Below are 13,085 nucleotides of genomic sequence, written 5' to 3'. Positions count from 1 at the left end.
TTTCCCGAGGCCTGGGAAGCCCCGCTAGCCACAGTTAAGCCTGTAAAACAGGTTAAATCAGACACACTCAAATTCATTAAAATATTTGAATTGCCAATCTACCTCCAGGGAGCAGGAGGGCATCCCAACCCATGTACTGCCTCTGCCAAGCCTGGAAGAAGGCAGATTGTCATCGGGTTAGAAATTTTTAACGTTTTATCTTCTGACCTGACTCGAACCTAGCCCTTTTTGGGTGTTAGAATGTATCCCCATGAGCCTGTGGACCAGACCTCCCTCAATTTGTCCCATTTTGAAATATATATTGAACTGCAGAGTTGCAGTGGGACCTATTGCTTCTCCATTTAACTGAAGATCTCTTCAGATGTCCCACATACTTCAGATCTTTCCCAGACTTCAAAAACTTTCAAGCCTTCACAGGAATGAACTCCAAACTCTATGTAGTCAATCTATGTTTACTTTGCAGAATAAGATTCAGGTGACAAAAAAACCCACTGACCTTTTACCTCACTCTGCCAGCTACTCGCTCCAGAACAGCTACTTCCACTGAATGTTCTCTGAGTGAGATAAGGTTGAACAGTGGTTGACTGAGGTGGCTCCCCTTGAACCTTAAGGGCCTGAAATGACCCTTGTCTGTGTGAAGCATCCGTTTCAGAGGGACCAGCTTCTGCAAGACTTCCTCTTGCAGTGTCAAGCATTGGATGCAGGAGAGAAACAGGCCCATGACTGGATCGTGCTCTTGCGCATTGGACGGGGCTTTAAGAAAGCAAGATAATTGTCACTCATTGGAAAAACAGCCCACTGCAACAGTGACCATGGCAGGCTGCAGAATCAGAGGGTTTTTTGATTCATTGGTGAAATGTGGGCGTTACTGGCTAGGCCAGCATTTATTGCATATCCCTAATTGCCCTTGTTCAGAGGACATTTAAGAGTCAACCATATTGCTGTGGGCCAGACCAGGTTAGACAGCAGATTTCCTTCCTTAAATTGCATTCGTGAACCAGGTGGGTTTTTACGACAATTGGCAGTGGATTCGTGGTCATCATCAGACTTTAATTCCAGATTTTTTTTTATTGAATTCAACCTGGGTCCCCAGAGCATTACCCTGGGTCTCTGGAATACTAGTCTAGTGACAATACCACCATGCCACCACCTCCTTGTGCAAATGTCGCATTCATGGTAACCTTCAAAGCACCTATGGAAATAAAGAAAAAAGACAGATTGCATTCCTATTACATTTTTCATGACCTCAGGATGTACTAAGGCAATTTATTGCCAATGAAGTTACTTTTTGAGTGTATTCACTATTGTCACATAGAATACGTGTCAACCAATTTGCACACAGCAATCTCCCACAAACAGCAACCAGATAATCTGTTTTAGTAATTTTGGTTGATGAATAAATATTGGCCAGGACATGAGGGAAAACACCCCAGCTATTTAAGAAAGGAGGAAGAGAGATGACAAGGGACTACATGATGGCTTGATATCAGTTATCGGGGAAACGCTGGAATTATTAAGGAAGTCTCAACAACACACTTAGACAATCATAGTGCAATCAGAGAGAGTAAACATGGTTTTATTGGAGGGAATCATACTTGCCAAATTTATTAAAGTTTTCTGAGGATTTAACAAACAGTGAAGATAACAGGGGAGCCAGTAATGTAGTAGACTTGGATTTCCAAAAGGCATTCAGTAAGGTGCCACAGAACAGTTTAATATGAAAAGGTAAGGGATCACAGAGTTGCGGTATTACATTAACATGGATAGAAGATTGATGAATGGACAAAAAGGAGAGAGTAGAGATAAACGAGCCATTTTCAAGTTAGCAGGTTTTATTTTATTCATTCACAGGATGCGGGCTTCACTGGCTGGACCAGCATTTATTGCCCATCCCTAATTGCCCTTGAGAGGGTGATGGTGAGCTGCCTTCTTGAACCACTGCAATCCATGTGGTGCAGGTGCACCCACAGTGCTATTAGGAAGGGAGCTCCAGGATTTTGACCCAATGACAGTTAAGAAACTGCGATATATTTGCAGGTCAGGATGGTGAGTGACTTAGAGAGGAACTTCCAGGTGCCGGTGTTCCCATCTATCTGCTGCCCTTGTTTTTCTAGATGGTAGTGGGCATGGAATTGGAAGGTGCTGCCTAGGAGCCTTTGTGAATTGCAGTGCACCTTGTAGCTGGTACACACTGCTGCTACTGTGCGTCAATGGTGGAGGAAATGAATATTTGTGGATGGGGTGCCAATCAAGTCCTGGATAGTGTCAAGCTTCTTGAGTGTTGTGGGAGCTGCACTCATCCAGGCAAGTGGGGAGTATTCCATCACGCTCCTGAATTGTATTTTTTAGATGGTGGACAGGCTTTGGGGAGTCAGGGGATGAGTTACTCATCACACGATTCCTAGCCTCTGACCTGCCCTTGTAACCACAGCATTTATATGGCTAACTCAGTTCAGTTTCTGGTCAATGGTAACCGCCAGGATGTTGATAGTGGGGGATTCAGTGATGGTAATTCCACTGAATGTCAAGGGTCAGTGGTTCTTTCTTGTTGGAGACGGTCATTGCCTGACACTTGTGTGGCACAAATGTTATTTGCCACTTGTCAGCCTAAGCCTGGATATTGTCCAGTCTTGCTGCATTTGGACACGGACTGCTTCGGTATCTGAGGAGCTGCGAATGTGTAACCATCAGCGAACATCCCCATTTCTGACCTTATGATGGAAGGAAGGTCATTGATGAAGCGGCTGAAGGTGGTTGGGCCGAGGACACTACCCTGAGGAACTCCTGCAGTGACAGCCTGGAGCTGAGAAGACTGACCTCCAACAAGCACAACCATCTTCCTTTTTGCTGAGTATGATTCCAAACATTGGAGAGTTTTCCCCGATTCCCATTGACTCCAGGCTTGCTGGGGCTCCTTGATGTCACACTCGATCAAATGCGGCCTTGATGTCAAGGTCACCTCTCTCACCTCGGGAGTTCAGCTCTTTTGTCCATGTTTGAACCAAGGCTGTAATGAGGTCAGGAGCTGAGTGGCCCTGGCAGAACCCAAACTGGGTGCCAGTGAGCAGGTTATTGTTAAGCAAGTGCTGCTTGATCGTACTGTTGATGATCCCTTCCATTACTTTACTAATGATGGAGAGTAGATGGAAGGGGCAGTAGTTGGCCGGGTTGGATTTGCCCTGCTTATGTGTGCAGGGCATTCCTGGGCAATTTTCCACAGAGCCAGCTAAATGCCAGTGTTGCAGCTGTATTGGAACAGCTTGGTAAGGGGTGTGGCAAGTTCTGGAGTACGTCTTCAGTACTATTGCTGGAATATTAACAGGGTCATTGCCTTTGCACTATCCAACCATTTCTTGATATCGCGTGGAGTGAATTGTATTGGCTGAAGACTGGCATCTGTGTTGGTGGGACCTCCAGAGGAGGCCAAGATGGATCATCCATTCGGCACTTCTGGCTGAAGATTGTAGCAAATGCACTTATATTTTGCACCGATATGCTGCGCTCCTGCATCATTGAGGATGGGGTATTTGCGGAGCCTCCTCCTCCAGTGAGTTGTTTAATTGCCCACCACCATTCACGACTGGATGTGGCAGAGCTTAGATCTGACATTGGTTGTGGGATTGCTTAGCTCTGTCTATCACTTGCTGCTTATGCTGTTTTGCATACAAGTAGTCCCTGTGTTACAGCTTCACCAGGTTGACACCTCATTTTTAGGTGTGCCTAGCGACTCCAGGGTGGTATATTGCCGCCCTGGTGCCAGGGTCCAGGATGTCACTGAACGGCTGTAGGGCATCCTGAAGGGGGAGGGTGATAAGGCAGAGGTCATGGTACATGTTGGCACCGATGACAGATATAAACAGGGATGAGATCTTGCATCAAAATTCAGGGAGTTAGGCAGTAGACTAAAAAGCAAGACCTCTCGGGTTGTAATCTCTGGATTACTCCCAGTGCCACTTGCTAGCGAGCTCAGAAATAGGAGAATAGTGCAGGTGAATACGTGGCTTAAGTGTTGGTGCAGGAGGGAGGGTTTTAGATTCCTGGATCACTGGGACCGTTTCTGGGGAAGGTGGGATCTGTACAAGCAGGACGGTCTACATCTGAACCAGAGCAGGACTAACATCCTTGAGTGCAGGTTTGCTAGTGCTGTTGGGAGGAGTTTAAACTAAGTTGGCAGGGGGAGGGGACACAGAATGTTAGCAGAATAGGGACAAATCATAATACAGTAAAACAATCAAGTCAGAGGGAGTATAGCTGCATTAAGCTTCAAGGGAGCAAGGCAAGGCTGGATGGCCTCTCCTTTAATATCAGGAGTGTTACAGGCAAAACGGATGAGTTAAGGGTGAGGATTGGCACGTGGAATTGTGATATAGTAGCCATCACTGAGATGTGTTTGAGGGAGGGGCAGGATTGGCAGCTCAACATTCCAGGATATAGAATCTTCAGGCGAGACAGGGGAGGGGGTAAAAGAGGAGGAGGTATTGCGTTATTAGTTATGGAGTCAGATACTACAGTAAGGAGAGATGATATCTTGGAGGGAGCATCGAATGAAGCTTAGTAGGTAGAGTTTAGGAATAAAAAAGGGGCAGCCACATTGTTAGGTGTTTATTATAGACCCCCAGATAGTCAGCGGGAAATTGAGGAGCAAATATGTGCATAATTTGTGGAGATGTGTAAAAACAATAACAATAGGGTAATTATATTAGGTGGTTTCAACATTCCCAACATTAATTGGGATAGACATGGTGTTAAGGGCTCAGATGGAGTGGATTTCTTGAAATGTGTACGGGAGAACTTTTTAGGTCAATTTGTAGAGGGTCCAACAAGGGATGGTGCAGTGCTGGACCTAATGCTGAGGAATAAAGCCGGACAAGTGGCTGAGGTGGTGGTGGGGGAGCATTTTAGTGATAGCGACCACAACATTTTAAGTTTGTTATGGACAAAGAAATAAACAAGTTGCAAAAAATTGTTTTGGATTGGGGGAGAGTGGATTTTAGTAAAATAAGGCAGGATCTGGCCAAGGTAGACTGGGAACAATTACTTGTGGGGAAATCTACAGAGAAGCAGTGGGGTTTGTGGGGGTGGGTGGGGGGGGGGGTGGGAGGAGGGCGTTCAAAAAGGAAATGGGGAGGGTACAGGCTCAATACGTTCCTTCTAGGGTGATAGGAAGGAGTAACAAGCCCAGAGAACCATGGATAACCAGAGATATTCAGGTTACAATGAGAAGGAAAAGAAGCTTTTAACAGGTACAAGGGAAGCAAATCAGCTGAGGCATTAGTGGAGTACAGACAGTGCAGGGTGGAGCTTAAGAAAGCAATTAGCTTAAGCTCCAACAACTCATCGACACCAACACCCATCTAGGACCCTCCACCCCTGCCTGTCCCTCCGTCCCCACCCCATCTTCCAATCCCAGCCCCAGCCGTGTATTCACTATACCCCCTGACCTTCCCATCTCCGATGCTGAACGTTCAGTGCTCAGCAAAGGACTTAGTTTCATACCCTAACGCCCTCACCTCAATGAATTTCGGGCTCGGCATGATGCTGAACTCTTCTTCAGCCGTCTTCGTCTCCGTCTCATTTCTTTGGGCAGGAGTCCTCTCCCCATTCAACGGATCCTTTCACCCACCTCCAATATTCTCCCTCCACCTGGACTCCTCCCTCTGGATTCTTACCTTCTCTTGATCTTTTCATTGAGAACTGTCGGCGCGACATTACTCGTCTCAATTTCTCTGCTCCTCTCACCCATTCTAACCTGTCTCTCTCTGAACTTACTGCACTCCATTCTCTCAGGTCCAACCCTGACATTGTCATCAAACCCGCTGACAAGGGTGGTGCTGTTGTTGTCTGGCGCACTGACCTCTACCTCGCGGAGGCTGAGCGTCAACTCGCAGACACTTCCTCCTACCTCTCCCTGGACAATGACCCCACCACTGAACATCAAGCCATTGTTTCCAGGACTGTCACTGACCTCATCTCCTCTGGGGATCTCCCTCCCACAGCTTCCAACCTGATAGTCGCCCAACCTCGGACGGCCCGCTTCTATCTCCTACCCAAAATCCACAAACAGAACTGCCCCGGTAGACCGATCGTCTCAGCTTGCTCCTGCCCCACAGAACTCATTTCTCGTTATCTTGACTCCCTTCTCTCTCCCCTTGTCCAGTCCCTTCCCACCTACATCCGTGATTCCTCTGACACCTTACGTCACATCAACAATTTCCAGTTCCCTGGCCCCTACCACTTCCTCTTCACCATGTACATCCAATCCCTCTACACCTCCATCCCCCACCAGGATGGTCTGAGGGCCCTTAGCTTCTTCCTCGAACAAAGGCCCGAACAATCCCCATCCACCACTACGCTCCTCCGTCTGGCTGAACTTGTTCTCACGCTGAACAATTTCTCCTTCAACTCCTCTCACTTCCTCCAAATAAAAGGTGTGGCTATGGGTACCTGCATGGGCCCCAGCTATGCCTGTCTCTTTATGGGGTATGTGGAACATTCCTTGTTGCAGTCCTACTCCGGCCCCCTTCCACAACTCTTTCTCCGGTACATTAATGATTACTTCAGTGCCACTTCATGCTCTCATCGGGACTTGGAAAAATTTATTAATTTTGCTTCCAATCTCCACCCCTCCATCATTTTCACGTGGTCCATCTCTGACACTTCCCTTCCCTTCCTTGACCTCTCTGTCTCAATCTCTGGTGATAGACTGTCCACCAATATCCATTACAAACCCACTGACTCCCACAGCTACCTCGACTACAGCTCCTCACATCCCGCTTCCTGTAAGGACTCCATCCCATTCTGTCAGTTCCTTCGCCTCCGTCGCATCTGTTCCGATGATGCTACCTTCAAAAACAGTTCCTCTGACATGTCCTCCTTCTTCCTTAACCGAGGTTTTCCACCCACAGTCGTTGACAGGGCCCTCAACCGTGACTGGCCCATCTCCCGTGCATCCGCCCTCACGCCTTCTCCTCCCTCCCAGAAACATGATAGGGTCCCCCTTGTCCTCACTTATCACACCACCAGCCTCCGCATTCAAAGGATCATCCTCCGCCATTTCCGCCAACTCCAGCATGATGCCACCACCAAACACATCTTCCCTTCACCCCCCCTATCGGCATTCCATAGGGATTGCTCCCTCCGGGACACCCTGGTCCACTCCTCCATCACCCCCTACTCCTCAACCCCCTCCTATGGCACCACCCCATGCCCACGCAAAAGATGCAACACCTGCTCCTTCACTTCCTTTCTCCTCACCGTCCAAGGGCCCAAACACTCATTTCAAGTGAAGCAGCATTTCACTTGCATTTCCTCCAATTTAGTCTACTGCATTCGTTGCTCCCAATGTGGTCTCCTCTACATTGGAGAGACCAAACGTAAACTGGGCGACCGCTTTGCAGAACACCTGCGGTCTGTCCGCAAACCTCCCTGTCGCTTGCCATTTTAACACTCCACCCTGCTCTCTTGCCCACATGTCTGTCCTTGGCTTGCTGCATTGTTCCAGTGAAGCCCGACGCAAACTGGAGGAACAACACCTCATCTTCCAACTAGGCACTTTACAGCCTTCCGGACTGAATATTGAATTCAACAACTTGAGGTCTTGAGCTCCCTCCTCCATCCCCACCCCCTTTCTGTTTCCCCCTTCCTTTTGTTTTTTTTCCAATAAATTATATAGATTTTTCTTTTCCCACCTATTTCCATTATTTTTAAATATTTTAAAATCTTTTATGCTCTCCCCACCCCCACTAGAGCTATACCTTGAGTGCCCTACCATCCATTCTTAATTAGCACAATTGTTTAGATATCACCAACTTTAACACCTATGTGTTCTTTTGTTCTATTGTTGGTGACATCTTTTGATGATCTGCTTCTTTCACTGCTTGTTCATCCCTATAACCACACCAACCCCCTCCACATGTCTCTCTCTCTCCACCTCCACCGCCCCCCCCCCCCCCCCCACCCCCACCCCCCACAACCCCCCCCAACCCCGGCCACACATCTTAAACCAGCTTACATTTCAAGTCTTTCTTGGACTCGAATTCAAGTTCTGTCGAAGGGTCATGAGGACTCGAAATGTCAACTCTTTTCTTCTCCGCCGATGCTGCCAGACCTGCTGAGTTTTTCCAGGTAATTCTGTTTTTGTTTTGGATTTCCAGCATCGCAGTATTTTTGTATTTATCAAAGTATTGGATGTGTTGGCAGGTTTAAAAGTGGACAAATCTCCAGGCCCGGATGATTTGTGTCCCAGACTGCTGAGGGAGGCAAGGGAGGAGATCGCAGGGGCTCTGACCCAAATTCTTAATTCCTCTGTGGCCATGGGGGAGGTGCCAGAGGACTGGAGAACAGCTAATGTGGTTCTGCTAATTAAGAAGGGTTATAGAGATAAGCCAGGGAATTTTTTGAGGAGGTGACCAGGTGTGTAGATGAGGGTAGTGCAGTTGATGTAGTTAAATGGATTTCAGCAAAGCCTTTAACAAGAGACTTGTAAAGAAGGCAAATGCACATGGGATACAGGGTAATTTAATAAGGTGGATTCAAAATTGGCTTAGTTGTAGGAGACAGAGAGTGATGACAGAAGGATGCTTTAGTGACTGGAAGCCCATGTCCAGTGGCGTACCACAGGGATCTGTGCTGGGTCCCCTATTATTTGTCATTTATATAAACAACATAGATGACCATGTGGGGGGTAGGATTAGTAAGTTTGCTGATGACACAAAAATTGGCCGGGTGTTAACAGTGAGGTTGAGTGTCTTGGGCTACAGGAAGATATAGATGGGATGGTCAAATGGGCAGATAAGTGGCAGATGGAATTTAATCCTGAAAAGTGTGGGGTGATACACTCTGGAAAGAGTAATTTGACAAGGGAGTATTCAATGAACAGCATGGCACTAGGAAGTTCTGAAGAACAAAGGGACCTTGGCGTGTGTGTCCATAGATCTCTGAAGGCGGAGGGGCATGTTAGTGGGGTGGTGAAAAAGGCATATGGGACACTTGCCTTTATCAATCGAGGTATAGATTACAAAAGTAGGGAGGTCATGTTGGAGTTGTATAGAACCTTGGTGAGGCCACAGCTGGAGTACTGTGTGCAGTTCTGGTCGCCACATTATAAGAAGGATGTGATTGCACTGGAGGGGGTGCAGATGTGATTCACTAGGATGTTGCCTGGGATGAAACATTTAAGTTATGAAGAGAGGTTGGATAGACTTGGGTTGTTTTCGTTGGAGCAGAGAAGACTGAGGGGCGACTTGATCGAGGTGTCCAAGATTATGAGGGGCGTGGATAGGCAGCTGTTCCCCTTAGTTGAAGGGTCAGTCACGAGGGGACATAAATTCAAGGTGAGGGGCAGGAAGTTTAGGGGGGTAAGTGAGGAAAAACGTTTTTACCCAGAGGATGGTGACGGTCTGGAATGCGCTGCTTGGGAGGGTGGTGGAGACGGGTTGCCTCACATCCTTTAAAAAGTACCTGGATGAGCACTTGGCACATCATAACTTTGAAGACTATGCCAAGTGCTGGTAAATGGGATTAGGTAGGTAGGTCAGGTGTTTCTCACATGTTGGTGGAGACTCAATGGGCCGAAGGGTCTCTTCTGCACTGTGTGATTCTGAGATTCTGGTGCTGCTCCAGACATGCCCTCTGCACACTTCATTGAACCAGGGTTGATTCCCTGGCTTGATGCTAATGTTAGAGTTGGGGATATGCCAGGCCACGAGGTTACAGATTGTGTTTGAGTACAATTCTGCTGATGGCCCACAGCACCTCATGGATGCCCTGACTTGAGTTGGTAGATCTGTTCGAAATCTATCCCATTTCGCACAGTGGTAGTGCCACACATGATGGAGGTTATCCTCAATGTGAAGGCGGGTCTTGGTCTCCACAATGAATGTGCGGTGTTGACTCCTACCGATGTTGACATGGACAGATCCATCTGTGGCAGACAGGTTGGTGAGGATGAGGTCAAGTATGTTTTTCCCTCTTGTTGGTTCCCTCATACCCTGCCGCAGACCCAGTCTAGCAGCTATGTCCTCAAGGACTCAGCGAGCTCGGTCAATCGTGATGCTACTGAGCTACTCGGTGATGGACATTGAATTCCCCCACCCAGAGTATGTTCCGCACCCTTGTCACTCCCAGTGCTTCCTCCAAATGGTGTTCAACATGGGGGAGCACTGATTCATCAGCTGAGGGAGGTGGTACATGGTAATCAGCAGGAGGTTTCCTTGCCCGTGTTGACCTGATGCCATGAGACTTCATGTGGTCTGGAGTCAATGTTGAGAATTCCCAGGGCAACTCCCTCCTGACTGTATACCACTGTGCCACCACCTCTGCTGGGCCTGTCCTGCCGGTGGGACAGGAAATATCCAGGGATGGTGATGGTGGTGTCTGGGACATTATCTGTAAGGTATGATTCCATGAAGATGACTATGTCAGGCTGTTGCTTGACTAGCCTGTGAGACCGCTCTCCCAATTTTGGCACTAGCCCCAGATGTTAGTAAGAAGGACTTTGCAGGATGACAGGGCTGAGTTTGCTGTTGTCGTTTCTGGTGCCTGGGTCAATGCCGGGTGGTCCGTCCAATTGTATTCCTTTCTTGATGCTTTGTCTCAGTTTGATACAACTGAGTGGTTTACTAGGCCATTTCAGAGGGCATTTAAGAGTAAACCACATTGCTGTGGAGTCACATGTAGGCCAGACCAGGTAAGGATGGCAGATTCCCTTCCCTAAAGGCATTAGTGAACCAGATGGGTTTTTACGACAATCGACAATGTTTTCATGGTCATCATTAGACTTTTAATTGCAGATTTTTTTTTATTCAATTCAAATTCCACCATCTGCTATGGTGGGATTCAAACCCAGGTCCCCAGAACATTACCCTGGGTCTCTGGATTACTAGTCCAGCAACAATATCACTATGTCTGGATTACTAGTCCAGCAACAATACCACTACGTCACTGCCTCCCTGGTAACTAATGGAGTGCTGCAAGGATCAGTGCTGGGGCCTCAGCTATTTACAATCTCCATTAATGAATTAGACAAAGAGGCCTAAAGTAATGTATCCAATTTTGAAACTCCTACAAAGCCAGGTGGAAACATAAGCTGTCAGGATGTCACAAAGTAGCTGAAAGGAGATGAAAAAAGAGGTTAAATAATTGGCAGATAGAATATTATGTGGGGAAGCGTGCAGTCATTCACTTGGTAGTAATAATAGAAAAGCGGAATATTTTTAAAAGGTGTGAAACTTGTAAATGTTGATGTTCAGAGTGATTTGGACGTACTTGTACAAGGAACACAAAGTTAGCATGCAGGTACAGCAAGAAATTCAGAAGGCAAATAAAGGCTTTATTGCAAGGGTATTGGAGTACAGGAATAAAGTAGTCTTGCTGCAATTGTATGGCACTTTGGTGAGATTGTCAAGAGGACCTGTCAGAACTGTCAAGAGGACTTATCAAAACCATCAAGCGCACTTGTTAAGGGTCTAGTGGACTTGTCAAAAGCAACTATGAAAGGGAGCTATCAAGGCACTTAAAAAGACTTCCCTGAAAATCTTTTTTTAAAATTTTTTTAAATTCATTTATTGGACGTGGCATCATTGGCTCGGCCAGTGTTTTTATTGCCCATCCCTAATTGCCCTAGAGAAGGTGATGGTGAGCTGCCTTAGGATGGTGCTCCTGGGTTTGGTCCGTGGCTTGGAAGGGAACTTGCAGATTGTGGTGTTCCCATGCATCTGCTGCCCTTGTCCTTCTAGATGGTAGAAGGTTTGGAAGGTGCTGTTCAATGAATGTCTGTAGTAGTGGTGATTTGGATCTTTGTTCACAACTATACCTCTTAATTCTGATATAGTTCTGGTAAATCTTCACTGAAACTTTTCCATGGCTCTAATATCCTTCCTATAATGAAGTGCCTAGATTTGCAGACCAACTTTGGTCTAAACAATGTCTTCTGCAAATTCATTATCAGTGCCCCACTTTTAGATCCATTGCTCTATGTATAAGTCCTGGTATCATATATGGTTGCTTAGGTCTTTTTGTACTTAGACTTCCACCTTTAAAGATCCATGTATCCAAATACCTAGAATACCTCTGTCAACAGCCTAACCATTTCTTTTCACTGTTCTCTTTCCCAAAATGTACAACGTTAAGCTTCTGTGGCATCTATTACCTATTTGGTATCTTAAGTCTCCCTGCAGTCTCTTTCTCACAATTCACCAAGATCTCTAATGTGTTATTATCAGGAGACTTCATTCCTCTTGTGTGCAAATCATTTACAAATGGAAACCAAGCGAGGCCCCAGGATACCAATAATATACATTCCACCAACCCAAAAGCATCCATTACCCTACCCGGTTTTCTATCCATTATAGTATTAACTCAAATACGTTCTACTTGCATTTAATCTGTAGCAATATAATTCATCTAAAGGACTTTCTGTTAACCCTTATTTGTCCTTTCACCTCATCCCTTCCACCTCCTCCCCACCCCCTTCTCACATTTGGTAGCCTTTGTTTTGCAGCAGGAAGTAGCAAGATATGATCACATCATGGGTATCAACCACTCATTCTAACCACCCTCATGTTGGTTTGAATACAGACGTTGCCTTCTAACCAGCTGGTGATGTGGTAAAGTTGTTATGTAGGCCAAGTAATATGATGGTACCTTACAGCAGATAATAGTCTATGCTGTTGAAACATGAGTTTCAGCCTTTGTTAAGCTTGGAACTGGTGGGGGAGGGGTGAAATTTTCATTGGAGGGTCCCCACAATAATGCATTTTCACCCATATATTTTCTGTGAAAACTGTGTTTGAGGATTATGACCATCTAATCAATTGATCTATGTTGGTTTTCCTCACAAATGTTTTAAAAGCTAGGGTTACAAGAAATTACAGCAGAGGGAAAGTTACTCAGGTGGTTATGCACAGTGACATTGTGAACTCATTGAGAAAAGGTGCAATCTTTCTAGGAATAGAGGCAAAGCAGATCGTCATTCAATATTACCTAGGCTTGGTCCTGTGCCTTATACAGGTAAGACCCTTTGAGTTAATGCAGATAAGCCTCACAAGTTGCTGCTGTAAGGATCTGTAGCTTTTAATTCAATTTTT

The sequence above is a fragment of the Carcharodon carcharias genome, chromosome 1 (assembly GCF_017639515.1).
Source record: "Carcharodon carcharias isolate sCarCar2 chromosome 1, sCarCar2.pri, whole genome shotgun sequence".
NCBI lineage: Eukaryota > Metazoa > Chordata > Chondrichthyes > Lamniformes > Lamnidae > Carcharodon > Carcharodon carcharias.
Note: the sequence above shows the minus strand (reverse complement) of the source record.